Source organism: Ovis aries, chromosome 5 (assembly GCF_016772045.2).
Source record: "Ovis aries strain OAR_USU_Benz2616 breed Rambouillet chromosome 5, ARS-UI_Ramb_v3.0, whole genome shotgun sequence".
NCBI lineage: Eukaryota > Metazoa > Chordata > Mammalia > Artiodactyla > Bovidae > Ovis > Ovis aries.
This window is the reverse complement of record NC_056058.1, coordinates 104,686,563-104,703,673: the sequence shown is the minus strand read 5'-3', so window position 1 is coordinate 104,703,673 and position 17,111 is coordinate 104,686,563. Positions and strand designations below refer to the sequence as shown.

The window sequence follows — 17,111 nt, the reverse complement described above, 5'->3', positions numbered from 1 at the left end:
CTAACTTGCTTCCTGACCTGCATATAGGTTTCTCAAGAGGCAGGTCGGGTGGTCTGGTATTCCCATCTCTTGAGGAATTTTCCACAGTTTCTTGTGATCCACACAGTCAAAGGCTTTGGCATAGTCAATAAATCAGAAATAGATATTTTTCTGGAACTCTCTTGCTTTTTTGATGATCCAGCAGATGTTGGCAATTTGACCTCTGGTTCCTCTACCTTTTCTAAAACCAGGTTGAACATCTGGAAGTTCATAGTTCACATACTGCTGAAACCTGGCTTGGAGAATTTTGAGCATTACTTTACTAGCATGTGAGATGAGTGTAATTGTGCGGTAGTTTGAGCATTCTTTGTCATTGCCTTTCTTTGGGATTGGAATGAAAACTGACCTTTTCCAGTCCTGTGGCCACTGCTGAGTTTTCCAAACTTGCTGAGCATATTGAGTGCAGCACTTTCACAGCATCATCTTTCAGGATTTGAAATAGCTTCACTGGAATTCCATCACCTCCATTAGCTTTGTTTGTAGCGATGCTTTCTAAGGCCCACTTGACTTCACATTCCAGGATGTCTGGCTCTAGGTGAGTGATCACACCATCGTGATTATCTTGGTCGTGAAGATCTTTTTTTGTACAGTTCTTCTGTGTATTCTTGCCACGTCCTCTTAATATCTTCTGTTTCTGTTAGGTCCCTACCATTTCTGTCCTTTATCGAGCCAATCTTTGCATGAAGTGTTCCCTTGGTATCTCTTATTTTCTTGAAGAGATCTCTAGTCTTTCTCGTTCTGTTGTTTTCCTCTTTCTTTGCACTGATCGCTGAGGAAGGCTTTCTTAACTCTCATTATTCTTTGGAACTCTGCATTCAGATGCTTATATCTTTCCTTTTCTCCTTTGCTTTTCGCTTCTCTTCTTTTCACAGCTATTTGTAAGGCCTCCTCAGACAGCCATTTTGCTTTTTTGCATTTCTTTTCCATGGGGATGGTCTTGTTCCCTGTCTCCTGTACAGTGTCACAAACCTCCGTCCATAGTTCATCAGGTACTCTGTCTATCAGATATAGTCCCTTAAATCTATTTCTCACTTCCACTGTATAATCATAAGGGATTTGATTTAGGTCATATCTGAATGGTCTAGTGGTTTTCCCTACTTTCTTCAGTTCAAGGCTGAATTTGGCAATAAGGAGTTCATGATCTGAGCCACAGTCAATCAGTTCAGTTCAGTCGCTCAGTTGTGTCTGACTCTTTGCGACCCCACGAATTGCAGCACGCCAGACCTCCCTATCCATCACCAACTCCCGGAGTTCACTCAGACTCACGCCCATCAGGTTAGTGGTGCCATCCAGCCATCTCATCCTCTGTCGTCCCCTTCTCCTCCTGCCCCCAATCCCTCCCATCATCAGAGTCTTTTCCAATGAGTCAACTCTTCCCATGAAGTGGCCAAAGTACTGGAGTTTCAGCTTTAGCATCATTCCTTCCAAAGAAATCCCAGGGCTGATCTCCTTCAGAATGGACTGGTTGGATCTCCTTGCAGTCCAAGGGACCCTCAAGAGTCTTCTCCAACACCACAGTTCAAAAGCATCAATTCTTCGGCGCTCAGCCTTCTTCACAGTCCAACTCTCACATCCATACATGACCACTGGAAAAACCATAGCCTTGACTAGACGGACCTTAGTTGGCAAAGTAATGTCTCTGCTTTTGAATATTCTATCTAGATTGGTCACACAGTCAATAGTCGTACTTAAATAAAAACAGGATATTTATTAAAATGCAGGCTTTAGCAATCGAGCCGTAAGTCGCTCCTTGGGAATTTGAGTGGGAGGACTGAGTTTGTCCTAGCAGTGCCATCTATGGATGGTAGTGCATTTTATCTTAGCAACATAAAAGAATTTTCACAAATTGGTCTTTTACTTTATTAAATTTTATCTCAAGCTGCTTTGCATTCTGATTAGCTCAGAGAACTCTTTGCAGTCAACAGCATTTGGTTGGTTTTAAAAGAACAGTGTTGCAGCAATGCCTCATCTGCTCCGTGTGGAGAATCACCGAATTGCTTCGTTGCTGTTGTTGTTGTCAGGATTCACTTTCATTTCCAGTGAAGTTTGCTTAAAATCCTCCTGCAAATTAAAATTGCATTTCCCAGTGGTAGTTATATGGTAGTGGGTATCCTGGATTTGGGCCTCTCTGTTTTAGAAGGCCCTTATGCTCCGCTGCACTTGAACTCTTCAGCCCTAAATTATCTTAATCTCACAAGTCCAGATAATAAGGACCAAGGTTAGTAAAAACTGTCCAGAGTAAACTCTATATTTTTAATTAAGTGACATTAACTTGGATATCTTTATATCTGTGTTTCCAGAAATGCTGAGATCCTGGCCACTGAGATTTGGTTTACCCTAATGACTTTGTGCTAATGAGTGCTGTTATGATGTATGCAGTGGAAAAGACAGGAGGCGAAGCAGATGCATCTTGGGAAATGGGTTGAAAGCGTTGGTAGTGATGAAGTATGCCCTTGTTGAATAGACCTCGTGCAGGTGTAGCTTTCCAGTTTTCATGTTGATGGCGATTTCTTTCTTTACGCTCTTATGAAAAGCTCTTTGCACTTAACTGGCATGAAAAGTAAGATTTTTAGTAATAGGGAAGACCTGTTAAAAGTAGTTTTAAAAGTTAATGTCTCTGAACCTAATAGTGGTTTTTCAAAGACGCCCACACTTTATGAAGATGAATGCAGTTCTGAAGGAAACTACATTAACCTGATCAGAGCCTTAAGATTAGACATATTATTGAATCTTTTGCAGAATTTGCCTTTGCAGGGCCTAATAGGATATAAGAGAATGACATAGTGAATATAGTAATTTGTGGTTAGATTTCCAGCATTGATAGATTCATTTATAAATCTGTTATAAGGAGAAAAACTTGTACTTAACCTGCTGTTTTAATGCGTAATACTTGAATTTGAAATGTATGCCATGTGTCCAAAGAATTATCTTAGGACAGCAATATAGAAAGAATCAAGCAACTTATTTAGGTGGGTAGTTCTAAGAGTAGTCTGCAAATAAGTTTTGTTGTTTGACCACTGGAATGCTGTCTAGCTTCGAAATAATATCTAGCAGTCTAGACTATGAAATGGAAAAAAATCATTTATCAGCCCTTGGTTTCAGTCATCTGCATGAAGACGGTTTTGAAATTAGAAAGATATATGTGGGAGTCCTCAGCTCTCATTTCTTCCTCCAGCTGTGTGGGGCATGGCACTCTTTGAAACCAAGAAAAGGAAGACAGCTTTCTTCTCTGATTCGAACCACTGGAGCAAGATGAGGGGAAGGAGCAGGAAAAATAAAGTGATCTTCCTTTTGTCCGCGTATCAGCAGGAGGTTTAGTTTACCTCTGTGATTTTCTGACTCACGGGTTATAGAATCTGGCTTTTTAATGAGGGTGATTTAATTTGCAGCTGTCTCCTGTAAGTTCTTATTTTCTGTTTAGGCCTGCTGTTGGTATGGTGCATATACATGAAAACACAGTAAGAAGAGATAACACAGGATTATCCATTTAGAAATGATTTTCCCTGGTTTCTTTGCACACAGCCATCACTCATATACCGTATCTTCCTGACATCAAAAAGTATTTCCTTAATGTTTATATTTTCAAAACGAAATAAGCATTCTAGAGTAGTCTTCCTGCAAGTCAAACTAAATCTTGTCCTCCTCAGTCTTCAGTATCCACCTTCTAAGATACGTACTCTACAAAATAACGTAGGTATAACACAAGAAAGGAAAGCGAGCAATATAACGGTTGTAATAAGCGTGATTCAGTTGTAAATTTTAGAATTTGTCCTTCATATAGTTTTTTCCTATTTTTCTTACCTTCTGCCTCCAAAATAACAAAATCCCTATGAAAAGCATCAAAATATTTCTTGCTGTAGACCGTGGTGTGTGTATGTGTCTGTGTGTGTGTGTCTGTGTATGTATCTAAATAATATCACACTCACACCTTCAGGCATTTGTTTTAACAAAAATCTTATGATCTTGTTTTCAGCAGAATCAGATGTTCTTTAAATGTTTTCTTACATCGTTCCAAGGCCAAGAGTATTCTGATTGCCCCTTTAAGCTACGCCGGATATATGTTTAATTTTTTTGGTGAGAACCGTGTCAGGGCTTCCTCTTGCATGCTCTTTCCAGGCACCCATTCCTCAGCACAGGTGGCAAACATTCATTTTGGGCTAACACTTGTCCAAAAAAAATCTGTTAGCAATTAGGAGTATTTGTATTTCACTTGTGTAAAGAAAACTTACTTTTTTTTCTGGCTTTAACAAAAACTTCATTGACTCAAAGTATTTCATGGTGCTTTCATGATGGCTGACTTTTGATATTTTAGTAGAATAAGTATGTCAAAATATTTAACTGAAAATTGAATGTTATATGTATATTGTAATTACTGCACACTTTTTAATGAGACATGTTAGATCGCACAGGCAGAAACAGCAACTTGATGATATTTTATATGCTGAATGAATCATAAACAATTGAAAAAGTAATATCAGAGTGCTGTTTTCTTCAAGCACCTTAGGCTATCTGAAAATATGAGTTAAATGTGAAATGTCAACACGAAGTAAAATAGGGGAAGTAGTACAGCAGCTGTGAACTGTCAGTCAATGTCCAAGAATAATTACCAGAAATGAAAATTGCAATTTGAGAAAATGTGCTCCTTCCTAATGGAAATCTCACCACATGATTGGTTAGATGATAAACTGTTTTTCAGAGTAATGTGCTAGCCCATAACTTAGAACTGGCTATATTTTGATTTTTTAACAAGAAATGACATATATTTGTAGGTGCAAACCAAGTCTTTGTTCCTTGCCCAAATGTTGGTTTACTTGTCATTCCTGTGTGCAGGTATCCTCAGTATAATGAACTCTAGAGGAGCAGATCCAAGTTTGTGGAGCCTGCCACTTCTATAATTTTCCCCTCCATGCCTTAAGAAATCAATCACAATATTACAAATAAAAAATTAGGCTCTAAATGTGCAGTAGTCTAAATAACTGTTACAAGTATCTTATGAAAACTTAGGACTGTGCAACTATAATGCTAGGACTGCTCCCAGGCCTTGGAAGGGCTCATGCAATCTAGAGTCCCTCAGTCTTATAGATGACAGAAACCAACATTTTTGTCAATATAATTATTCTGTTAGGTTTTTGTTTTCCTGTGTATAATAGTAATTTTTCTCATTTTACCACTTACTATGAGTGCTTTGGCATTTTTAACTGAAAATTTAATGTTATAGTCAATTAATTCATTCAGTATTCACTGAGTGATCAATTGTTGAACTAATATTTATGAAGTGCAGTGCTTACTAATAGGAATATAATGATATATATGTTCCTGGAGAGAACATAAAAGAAGGACACATATAACAATAAATTGATATGAGGTAGATATTATCTATTTAAGGTTACTGAAATATAGCATAGTTAGTACCTAAAAAACAAAGAGCTATATCAGGGAAGGAGCACAGCCCCGCCCATCAGCAGACAATTGGATTAAAGCTTTACTGAGCATGGCCCCGTCCACCAGAGCAAGACCCAGGTTTCCCTATAGCCAGTCCCTCCTATTAGGAAGCTTGCACAAGTCTCTGCGGCTGCTAAGTCACTTCAGTTGTGTCCAACTCTGTGCGACCCCACAGACGGCAGCCCACCAGGCTCCCCCGTCCCTGGGATTCTCCAGGCAAGAGTACTGGAGTGGGTTGCCTTTTCCTTCTCCAATGCATGAAAGTGAAAAGTGAAAGTGAAGTCGTTCAGTCGTGTCTAACCCTCAGCGACCTCATGGACTGCAGCCTTCCAGGCATCTCCGTCCAGGGGTTTTCCAGGCAAGAGTACTGGAGTGGGGTGCCATTGTGCACAAGTCTCTACCCTCATCCATAAGAGGGCAGAGAGAAGATGCAAGAACTACAATTCCACAGCCTCCAGAAGAAAAACCAGAATCAGCAAAGGCTAACCAAAATGATCACATGGACCACAGCCTTGTGTGACTCAGTGAAACTGAGCCATGCCATATAGGGCCACCCAAGATGGACAGGTCATGGTGGAAAGTTCTGATAAAACGTGGTCCACTGGAGAAGGGAATGGCAAACCACTTCAGTGTTCTTGCCTTGAAAACCCCATGAACAGTATGAAAATGCAAAAAGATAGGACACTGAAAGAGGAACTCCCCAGGTCAGTAGGTGCCCAGTATGCTACTGGGGAAGACAAGAGAAATAGCTCCAGAAAGAATGAAGAGTCTGGGCCACACACAAATAATGCTCAGCTGTGGATGTGTCTGGTGGTGAAACTAAAGTTTGATGCTGTAAAGAACAATATTGCATAAGAACCTGAAATGTTAGGTCCAGGAATCAAGGTAAATTGGAAGTGGTAAAGCAGGAGATGGCAAGAGTGAACATATGTATTTTAGGAATCAGCGAACTAGATAAAATGGATGGGAAGGGGTGGTTTTAATTCAGATGACCATTATATCTACTACTGTGGGCAAGAATCCCTTAGAAGTAGTGGAGTAGCCATCATAGCCAACAAAAGAAGGAGTCTGAAATGCAGTACTTGGGTGCAGTCTCAAAAACAACAGGATAATCTCAGTTCATTTCCAAGGCAAGCCATTCAATATCATAGTAACACAAGTCTCTGCCCCAACCAATACTGCTGAAGAAGCTGAAGATGAACTGTCTAGAAGGCTGTAAGTCCTTCTAGAACTAGTGCCAAAGAGATGTCCTTTTCATCATAGGGGATTGGAATGTAAAAGTAGGAAGTCAGGAGATACCTGGAGTAACAGGCAAGTTTGGTCTTGGTGTACAGAATGAAGCAGGGCAAAGGCTAACAGAGTTTTGCCAAGAGAATTCACTGGTTTGAAGAAAGTAGGGGAAACCTCTAGGGCATTCAGATTTGACCTAAATGAAATCCCTTATGCTTATACAGTTGATATGCTGAATAGATTCTAGGGATTAGATCTGGTAGACAGAGTGCCTGAATAACTATAGATGGAGGTTCATAACATTGTACAGGAGGCAGTGACCAAAACCACCCCAAAGGGAAAAAAATGCACGAAGGCAAAGGGATTGTCTGAGAAGGCCTTGAAAATAGCTGAAAGAAGAGAAGCGAAAGGCAGAGGAGAAAGGGAAAATTATACCCAGCTGAATGCAGAGTTCCAGAGAATAGCAAGGAAAATTAAGAGATCCTTCTTAAGTGAACAATGCAAAGAAATAGAGGAAATCAAGAATGGGAAAGACTAGAGATCTCTCCAAGAAAATTAAGCTACCAAGGGAAAATTCCATGGGCATTTTAGGCATTCCATCATGCCCAAAAACGGGCACGATAAAGGACAGAATGGTAAGGAACTAACAGAAGCAGAAGAGATTAGGGGTGGCAAGAATTCACAGAACTATACATAAAAGGTCTTAATGACTCAGATAACCACAGCGGTGTGGTCACTTACCCAGAGCCAGACATCTTGGAGTATGAACTCAAGTGGGCCTTCAGTTCAGTTCAGTTCAGTTCAGTTGCTCAGTCGTGTCCGACTCGTTGCGACCCCATGAATTGCAGCACACCAGGCCTCCCTGTCCATCACCAGCTCCCAGAGTTCACTCAGACTCACGTCCATCGAGTCAGTGATGCCATCCAGCCATCTCATCCTCTGTCGTCCCCTTCTCCTCCTGCCCCCAGTTCCTCCCAGCATCAGAGTCTTTTCCAATGAGTCAACTCTTCGCGTGAGGTGGCCAAAGTACTGGAGTTTCAGCTTTAGCATCATTTCTTCCAAACAAATCCCAGGGCTGATCTCCTTCAGAATGGACTGGTTGGATCTCCTTGCAGTCCAAGGGACTCTCAAGAGTCTTCTCCAACACCACAGTTCAAAAGCATCAATTCTTCGTTGCTCAGCCTTCTTCACAGTCCAGCTCTCACATCCATACATGACCACAGGAAAAACCATAGCCTTGACTAGGCGGACCTTAGTCGGCAAAGTAATGTCTCTGCTTTTGAATATGCTGTCTAGGTTGGTCATAACTTTTCTTCCAGGGAGTAAGCGTCTTTTAATTCCATGGCTGCAATCACCATCTGCAGTGATTTTGGAGCCCCCAAAAATAAAGTCTGACACTGTTTCCACTGTTTCCCCATCTATTTCCCATGAAGTGAAGGGACCAGATGCCATGATCTTTGTTTTCTGAATGTTGAGCTTTAAGCCAACTTTTTCACTCTCCACTTTGGGAAGCATCAATACACACAAAGCTAGTGGAGGTGATGGAATTGCAGCTGAGCTATTTCAAATCCTAAGAGATGATGCTCTTTTAAAGTGCTGTATTCAGTATGCCATCAAATTTGAAAAACTCAGCAGTGGCTGCAAGACTGGAAAAGGTCAGTTTTCATTCCAATCCCAAAGAAGAGCAATGCCAACAGACGTTCAAACTCCCGCAGAATTGCACTCATTTCACATGCTAGCAAGGTAATGCTCAAAGTACTCCAAGTTAGGCTTCAGCAGTCTGTGAACCGAGAACTTCCAAATGTTCAAGCTGGATTTAGAAAAGGCAGAGGAACCAGAGATCAAATTGCCAGCATCTGTTGGAATATAGAAAAAGCAAGAGAATTCCAGAGAGAATCTACTTCTGCTTCATTGACTATGCTAAACCCTTTGACTGTGTGGATCACAACAAACTGGAAAATTCTTCAAGAGATGGGAATACCAGACCACCTGACCTATCTCTTGAGAAAAAATCTGTATGCAGGTCAAGAAGCACCAGTTAAAACTGGACATGGAACAACAGACTGGTTCCAAAGTGGGAAAAGAGTACATCAAGGCTGAATATTGTCACCCTGCTTATTTAACTTATATGCAGAGTACATCATGAGAAACGCTGGGCTGGAGGAAGCGCAGCTGGAATCAAGATTGCCGGGAGAAATATCAATAACCTCAGATATGCAGATGATGCCACTCTGATGGCAGAAAGTGAAGAGGAACTGAAGAGCCTCTTGATGAAGGTTAAAGAGGAGAGTGAAAAAAATGGCTTAAAACTCAATATTTAAAAAATGGCATCTGGTCCCATTATTTCATGGCTAATAGATGGGATAAAAGTGAAAACAGTGACAGACTTTAGCTTGGGCTCCCAAATCACTGCAGATGGTGACTACAGCCACAACATTAGAAGATGCTTGCTCCTTGGGGAAAAAGCTTTGAGAAGAGTGGAAGGGAAAGTGCACGCTGCTCAGCCCTGTCTGGCTCTGCGATCCCATGGACTATACAGTCTGGGTTCTCCAGGCCAGCCATGAGACACCTAGACAGCACATTAAAAAGGCGAGACATCGCTTTGCCGACAAAGGCCCAAATAGTCAAAGCTGTGGTTTGATGCTGAAGCTGAAGCTCCAATTCTTTGACCACCTGATACGAGGAGCAAAAACTCATTGGAAAAGACCTTGATGGTGGGAAACATTGAGGGCAGGAGGAGAAGGGGATGAGAGAGGATGAGATGGTTGGATGGCATCACTGACTCAGTGGACATGAATTGAGTAAACTCCATGAGACAGTGAAGGACAGGGAAACCTGGAGTGCTTCAGTCCATGGGGTCACAAAGAGTCGGACACAACTTAGTGACTGAACAAAACAATTACCTAAAAAATCCACGTTGATATGTTAATGATAACAGACTTTTCTGTTATGTAAATTATTAATGGTATCATCACATTTCTTTTAGAATATTTATTCCACAAACATGAGATAAGTCTAGATCATGTATTTTAAGACATCTATTTAAAACACTGTGTAAAAAAAAAATAAAAAACATTGTGTAGATTCAGTTATATGGTATTGTGACCTTTATTGCAGATACAAGATGAAAATTAATAATTCATTTCAGAGAATGAACTGAACAATTTCATTTGTAAAACATATTTTTTTGCTTTAAACTATTATTTAACTTTTTAGTTTAAATGCTTGGTGCTCATTTTCAAGATTCAAATGTTCCATTTAATTTCAGATAATTCTCATTTGCTTTCAAATAGTAATAAGAAAATATAAAGGAATTTTTGTTGTGTTTTGAATAGTTGAGGATAATTGTGAGAAATTCTTAAATTCCTCTTCAGATAAATTATAAAATAAGTGATAGTTTTGTGAAAATGCACATTTGTATAAATGATAATAAAATGGTGGAAAATTGTAATTGACTCCCTTCCAAAATGATACATAATTAAAAGGACACTTTAATAGTTTGACACTGTCCTTAAATTTTAGATGTAAATTTAGATTCTTAAACCTATTTTATATTCTGCTATATTCAGGAAAATTAATATATAGGTAATTTTAAAAAATTATAGTCCTCTAGTATTACATGTTTTTTGAAGTCACTTTAGGATGGAAATTATAGTCATTATGATGGATCCTTTTATTCATCTTCTGATGAAGCAGTGGGGGGTCATATGCATGTGTAAGTCCACGCCAAGTATTTATATCCCAGGCTTTTTAAGTTAAAAAATATTGAAAAGGTAATCTATATATTTAGTTTTTATGTTTAAAAACAACTTTAACGTTTATTAAATCTCGGATATTGAAAGTGTGTTTCTTTAGCCCAACATGGTGACTTCATAGCAGTGTTAACGGAGTGTGAATGGTCTCTGAGATTTTGTAGCCTTCCTTTAATCAGTGTCGTGATGTCTCTCTTATTCTCAATAGAGACATGTTGCATTTGGAGTCCAAAGATCCATAACTTGGTCTGCCTAGTTTCTCTTCCTCCCTTCCCCTTGTTAGCATTTGGACAGATTTCTTTCCAATAAGGATATCAGTGAAAATTCCTTCCAGAAGCCTGATCTTCAGTCCTCCCCAGTCCGCCTTCCAGAAGCCTGATCCTCAGTCCTCCCCAGTCTGCCTTCCAGAAGCCTGATCCTCAGTCCTCCCCATTCTGCTTTCCAGAAACCTGATCCTTAGTCCTCCCCAGTCCGCCTTCCAGAAGCCTGATCCTCAGTCCTCCCTAGTCCACTTGTGAATCCGTTCTTCTCCAGGTTCCCTCAGTATTTGACTCTATGTGTGATGTTAGAATTTCCAGTTCAGAGAGCCCTGTAGTGTTATTTTACTTTTCTCACTTAAAAAAAAAATTTATTCTCAACACCTCTTGCTTAAGAGGAGTTTTGCCCTGAAACTCCACAAAGTTACTAGAAAATGGAACCCTTTTAAACCCTAAGTTTAAAATCCTTTCTTTCATGTTCGAACCAGTTATTTTTCTTGCTTTCCCATCTATCAAGCAGTATACTTCATGTAATTGATGGCCTATTTTCTAGGGTTCAGTAGCCAATCAGATACCTTGAATTATTACCTTGGAGAATGAGAGAGTAATTAGAAGTAAAATTTATCAAATTTGAATTGTCTTTCCCATCTGTAAAAATTCACAATAAATCATTCTATGGTTACAACATGCAAGGAGTTAATTGCCATGTTGTGTTTTTGAATTCCAACTTTTAACCATTATAAAATATTTCCAAAAATTAGCAGTACTTTCCAAACTAAAAATGTGCATATTTTTTGACCCAGAATTCCATTTCAAGGTATTTATCTAACAGATGAACTCTCATGTAGGTGAAATAATATTTAAGAATATTTGCTGTATGTGTTATTTGTATGTCCAGTGTACACTTTTAAAAAGTTCTATATATGGAAAGTTTTAAAATAAAATGCCAAAACAGCATATGGTATTTATAGGCAGACAAATTGCATATATACACATACATATGTATGTGTGTGTGTATATATATGTAGGATACACATATATGTATACACACATATGGCATATATTTATAAATTGCATAGATTATCTCTGGAAGGCTACTCAAGAAATTGCTAGTAGCATAGCTGGCCTCCAGGGAAAGATACTGGGCATCTAGGGATGGAAGAGGGAGGTAGACTTCATTTTCACGATCTTCTTATTGTATCATCTAAATGTAATGCCTATCTAGTAGGAAACAGAATGTTTAAAATTAAAATCATGTTTAAAAAGTTAAAAAGAAGCAGTCCAGTTGAGAACCTCTGACAAAAGGAAGACTTCTCTGAACAGGTTAAGCCTAGGAAGCCTGAGATAAAAACCATCAAGCCTTGTCCGTCTTACCTAGGTCTGAGGTGCCGATGCTGCACTTACTGGAAGTTTCCGTGTGGATGAGAGTGCGCCAGATCTGGCAGAGCTCAGAAGTGCCGCTTGCATTACAGTGATGTGTGACGCTGGTCTGAATTGATAACTTAGCATCTCATAGGAATTTGATTTCCACGGGCTTATCCCAAAGAGACTTTTTAGTTTTACTCTAAGTACAAAATCATTTCTCAAGTGCTAAGGTTGGGGCTGGGTCCAAGCTGTAATGATCCAGATGAAGGGTTGCCCTGGGAAACCCCGCCAGACCTCCGCTGGGCACCCTCAAGTGCCCCTCTCCTCCGTGACCATAACCAGGGCTCCGTTGTCTTGGATTTTCATTTCAGTTCTTCTGTTTTGACTTCATAGACCAGACTGAGCTCAGTTCCCAAGAGACACGGGAAAATGAGTGCTCGTTATCTACACTACAAATTGTGAAATTATTTCTCAGACAGTGAAACTTGATGGACTCATAAAAGAATATTATGTCTATGCAGACTAGCTCAGAATAGCATAAAAGGCGCAGTAAATGATTGACATCAATATAGGTGTGTCTACACTATATATTAGTAAACAGGGCTGCAATATTAGGGGCTAGAAGCAATCTAGTTCATATTTTAAATATCAAGTAAAAATTATCTTCACAATTATGAATCTTTAAACAGTATTATTGCTTCTCAGTATATGACATGCAAACATACCACATCATTTTTATTGCCAAAAAGGAAAAAATAATTAAAACTATAAAAAGCTGTTCTTAGTGTCATTTTAATGTGTCTTTGTTATTGCCATTTATCTCTGAGAGATAATAAGAAAAATAAATTGAGAAATAATACATCAGTAGATGATAAATTTTGTTCATAGCAAACTGTTTTTTAAAAAAATCCCTATTGTTTTTCATCCAAAACAACAGAGAAAGCAAAGACACATCTGTTATAAATGTCTGTTTTGATTTTACATCACTTTAAAAGTAAAGATTTGGGTTCCTCCCCGCCAAATTTTCAAGTTAGTCTTCCTTTTTTGTGGTTTTCATCTTACCTAATTTTCTGAAACATAGGGAAGAGTTTTATTCATTTTAATGAATGCATATATGGAGGAATTTCTCTCCTGTTCATACTTAAGTGTTCACACACAGATCCTTCACTGGTTAATCTGACAAACTGGGAATAGTAGTTCTAAGACTGGGCTTCTTGTTTTCCTTATACGTTAACAGCAGTAAGCCAGGGGTACCCAGAGGGTGGATGAGCTGCTGAAAAGAAAGAGTGACAGCTCACATCTTTAAAAACCGACTTAAACCAAGGTTACTGAATAGCTTTTACCTTATACTTAACCTCCTTTGCCTCACGATCCTTGCATGGTTGACTAGGAGAAATGCTGGACTCCCGACTTTTATATACCAGTGCACTCTGGTGTCTGCTTTCCTTGGAGTGCTCCAAGTAACACCATCACCATCATTTGTCAAGCCGTGGAGGGACAGTCTGTAGAACAAGTGACCAGAGTTTTAGGGAATGTCAGCTTTCCATTTTGATAGACGAAGCAACTTTTTTTTTTTTTTTTAAAGGAAAAATGAACTTTAAATAGAAAATAAACACACCCTGGGTATAAAAGGCAGCTTGACATATTAATGGAAAAGAGCCTGATATAACATTGTGTCTCCACTGTAACAGTGTACGAGATACAAGAAAAACACATGCAAACAGAAAAGGCTGGGTATTGGAAAATAGTAAAGGAAATACAAAAGAAGTGACCACTGGCTGCATGAGACTTAGAGGATGATTCTTCTTCTTTCACTTCACTTTGCTGAACTCTCAATTTTTTTATGAACCTGTTTTGCTTAAATAATAATGAAGTGAAAGGAAAGCCCTGTCCTTTGGAAACTTGGTGATTTTAAGATATTTATGTTTTTGCAATTACTTTGTTGTCCGTTCTCTTAATATTCTGTAAATTTATGTTTTATATGTCAAAAAGAAAAATGAGAGGGAATTAAACCATAGAAAGGAATAAATACTTTATCGAAAATGAGAATATTTATAAATGCTTTATTGTCCCCCAAAAAATGTTGGTATAAAAATTGCCTCAGTATTTTAAATCTTAGATGGGGAGTATTGTGTTTCATTAAGCTAGGGAGCTTATCTGTTTAATGTTTCCTATAGCACAGAATGTGGCTCACTCCCAGCTAGTGACGAGCTTGTAATTATTTGTGGCTCTCTTTATTGATTCTCTCCTCATTCTTTTCTTTTTCATCCCTTATGGAATAGCTGAGTTTGTTGTTAGGAAAGTTTGTATTCTTTTTAATTGATACCTGTAGTATTGTAAATATAAATTTTATATGGATGGATTTCTATTAATAACTTTATGTTGGATAGCCTTGTATCCATGGCCACATGAGCATGATGTCTGTATGCTAATATGCTTGCTTAATCTTTAATATATTTTAATAATATAGGAATGCCAGGCTATGGAAGAGCAAATGGAAAGGTCATTTTTTATTCATGTACTACTGAATGTACCTTCTGCTTGTAGCTCATTATACATGCAGCGAAGCCCAATTTTTTAAAAGTGGAAAGCATACCAAATTAAACCACAAGTTTTGCAACTGATGTTCCTTTTGTAAAAGGAGTGCTCTCAATCTTTTCAGTGTTATTTATCCTGACTGCTTGTTACTCATTTGTGCTTCTCTCTTCTCCGTTAGAGTCAGAATCTCTAATCCCATTGCGAGCAGAAGGCTGCCACTTTTCATCAGAGAAGAGGCAATAAACACGCATCACACTTAGGTATTCGGGCTTTCATCTGGGGCGCGCAGAGTGTTTTATGCATGAGTAGTGTTTCCCCGGCTTTTTTTTTTTTTCTTAAAGTAGGAAAAATGAAGCCTAGAGAGCTTAAATGGCGGAAGGAAGCCCACACCTGCAACAGTAGGAGCCACGATTTTCATCAAATATGCATCTGTGAGAATATGGAGGATTTCTTGACTTGGATACCAGCTTGTATGCCATGCTTGACGAGGGACACAATTGCACAGAGTGAAAACTCGTGTGAGAACATGTTTGTTGCAGCCCGGTCAGGGTGCCCAGTGACATGGCCAGTGAGTGCTGACGTAGGGAGGCTTGATGAGCGTGGCTGTTCACTTAATGTCTTTAAGTAGCAAAATTATAAAAGGAACTCAACTGGGAAGAAAAAGTGGTGTGTGTGTGTGTTTTGTTTTTTTTTTTTCAGATTCTGACCATTTAGAGTTGTGTGACTGTGGCTGAGTGGGTCGATGGCTGGGGTCTCGTCGGTGCAGCGGGAAGTCCTGGTTCTCAGGAAGGAGCCCCTTTCTCAGTTAATCTCTCCCTCCTCCTCCCCCACCCCTGCCCCCAAGACATAAATTATCTCAGTGGAATTCAGATTTGTATTATTAGTCATAAGACCATGAGTAAGAGATTAATAGAAAATAAACAACCTTTTAAAATATTAATTTAAAAAGACCATCTTGTTTTAAAAGATTTCTGAATGTACGTCTGTGATTCTCTAACTTGCTTTGCCCTGGATCTGTGGGGCAGGGCCTTGATGCAGAAAATCAAAGGAGTGAGGACTCAGAAGGTATTTTTTTGTTAATCTCCTGCACTTTTGGTGGTGGTGTTCAGGTTGGTGTAATACGTGCCTGTGGGATTGGAAGCAGACTGGAGCCAGGACGTCGGACTTACGTTGAGAAGGAAGGCATAAGGTGTGGAGGCGGCCGTAGAAGGAGGAAACTTAAAACCGAGGAAGGCTGTGTCTTTGAGAGGGTGATGGTGAAATTTAGAGATTTCAATGTAGAGGTTAGAAGTTGTTGCTTTCTGTGATGGGTGGGACTTTGGGAAGACAGATTTCTGGAAAGGGTTTTCTGAAGTGAGAGACTAGTGGCTAAAAGTGCTGCTGGGAAAGGGGTAACTAAACTCACCAGCCTCTGATACTTTCCACCAGGTGAAGAAAGTATATCCAGAAAGCGCTGTATTGCCTATGTTTATGTTAGGGATGAGTGGCCGAGAGCTAAGAAAAGCAAAGAATGGGTTGACTGAACAGTAGAGGAATGTCCACCTCATCTCACCGTACCTCTTACCATTTGTAACACAACCAGATTAAATTTTTAAATAATATAGTTACTGAGTCAGTTCTAATAAAGACTCTCCATTTAACTGAAAACTGTTCAGTTCAGTTCAGTGCAGTCGCTCAGTCATGTCCGACTCTTTGCGACCCCATGAATCGCAGCATGCCAGGCCTCCCTGTCCATCACCATCTCCCGGAGTTCACTCAGACTCACGTCCATCAAGTCTGTGATGCCATCCCTACGGGGCAACCCAAGACAGGTGGGTCATGGTGGAGAGGCCTGACAGAATGTGGTCCACTGGAGAAGGGAATGGCAAGCCACTTCAGTATTCTTGCCTTGAGAACCCCATGAACGGTAGGAAAAGGCAAAATGATAGGATACCAAAGGAGGAACTCCCCAGGTCAGTAGGTGCCCAGTATGCTACTGGAGATCAGTGCAGAAATAACTCCAGAAAGAATGAAGGGATGGAGCCAAAGCAAAAACAATACCCAGTTGTGGATGTGACTGGTGATAGAAGCAAGATCCAATGCTGTCAAGAGCAATATTGCATAGGAACCTGGAATGTCAGGTCCATGAATCAAGGCAAATCGGAAGTGGTCAAACGAGATGGCAAGGGTGAACATCGACATTCTAGGAATCAGCGAACTAAAATGGACTGGAATGGGTGAATTTAACTCAGATGACCATTACATCTACTACTACGGGCAGGAATCCCTCAGAAGAAATGGAGTAGCCATCATGGTCAACAAAAGAGTCCGAAATGCAGTACTTGGATGCAATCTCAAAACGACAGAATGATCTCTGTTCGTCTCCAAGGCAAACCATTCAATATCACAGTTATCCAAGTCTGTGCCCTAACCAGTAACGCTGAAGAAACTGAAGTTGAGGGTTTTATGAAGACCTACAAGATCTTTTAGAACTAACACCCAAAAAAGA

The 17,111-nt window shown here is 39.6% G+C and overlaps 1 protein-coding gene and 1 long non-coding RNA gene across 7 annotated transcripts in view; one reads left to right on the top strand and one right to left on the bottom strand.

Annotated features, from left to right (window-relative positions):
- The window catches only part of FBXL17 (F-box and leucine rich repeat protein 17), a 513,866-nt gene that overhangs the window by 287,508 nt on the left and 209,247 nt on the right, over window positions 1-17,111 (top strand). The window lies entirely within an intron of this gene.
- LOC121819691 (uncharacterized) overlaps window positions 903-17,111 on the bottom strand; it is an 83,980-nt gene continuing 67,771 nt past the window's right edge. The window contains exon 12 of the long non-coding RNA XR_006060051.2: window positions 903-13,587. This is a non-coding gene — a long non-coding RNA (uncharacterized LOC121819691). The remainder of the gene's footprint in view (window positions 13,588-17,111) is intronic.